The sequence below is a fragment of the Micropterus dolomieu genome, unplaced genomic scaffold (assembly GCF_021292245.1).
Source record: "Micropterus dolomieu isolate WLL.071019.BEF.003 ecotype Adirondacks unplaced genomic scaffold, ASM2129224v1 contig_2106, whole genome shotgun sequence".
Taxonomy (NCBI): domain Eukaryota; kingdom Metazoa; phylum Chordata; class Actinopteri; order Centrarchiformes; family Centrarchidae; genus Micropterus; species Micropterus dolomieu.
The window spans coordinates 1-955 of record NW_025731096.1 but is presented as its reverse complement, the minus strand read 5'-3'; the positions used below and the strand labels follow the sequence as shown (position 1 = coordinate 955).

The window sequence follows — 955 nt, the reverse complement described above, 5'->3', positions numbered from 1 at the left end:
GGCCTGGGACTGCCCGATCTCGCCTGATCTCGGAAGCCAGGCTTGGCAGGGCCTGCTTAGGACTTGGACGGGAGAGCGTCTGATCCTGGCTAGGGACTTCCAGGCGGACTGGATCCTTTTCATGAATGTCCACCCAGGAATGAGCGTCTATTTGTGAGTGAGGACCTCCGGCTGAAGGTGGCCTTGTCGCTGCACCCATACCCGGGAACGGGTGCCTATTCCTGTCTGTGGACTGCCAGCGTGAACGGTGTCCCGGTTCCTGGATGTTTACCCAGGAATCAGTGCCTGTGGATTCCAAGTGACTCTGGAGCACCTTGGACATTATGGGCAGAATATGTTTTTTGTCAATTAGCCGTAGAACATCTTTTGAAGGGCCGTTTGGGGGCGCCTGAGTTGCTTACGGCCACACCGCTCTGGGAGCGCCCGATCTCGTCCGATCTCGGAAGCTGAGCAGGGCCTGGTTAGTACTTGGACGGGTGACCGCCTGGGAATACCCAGTGCTATAAGCCTTTTTCGCTTCACCTTCGAAAAACGGCAGAGGGCGCTTCGGTGAAAGGAGATCTTTTGAACGTCTCTTTAGGAAACAGCAGGGGGCGCTGCTGCTGCTTCTTTTTCTCCCTATCCTGTACACAGTGCTGTGTAAATGTTACATCGTGTTTTGAAGGCCCGTCTGGGGTGTGCAAAGGCAGCTTACGGCCATTCCGGCCTGGGACTGCCCGATATCGCCTGATCTCGGAAGCCAGGCTTGGCAGGGCCTGCTTAGGACTTGGACGGGAGAGCGTCTGATCCTGGCTAGGGACTTCCAGGCGGACTGGATCCTTTTCCTGAATGTCCACCCAGGAATGAGCGTCTGTTTGTGAGTGAGGACCTCCGGCTGAAGGTGGCCTTGTCGCTGCACCCATACCCGGGAACGGGTGCCTATTCCTGTCTGTGGACTGCCAGCGTGAACGGTGTC

The 955-nt window shown here is 57.0% G+C and overlaps 1 pseudogene; it reads left to right on the top strand.

The window, feature by feature from the left end:
• The first annotated feature begins 395 nt into the window (after positions 1–395).
• Positions 396–509, top strand: LOC123964381 (annotated as a pseudogene).
• Positions 510–955: the final 446 nt, after the last annotated feature.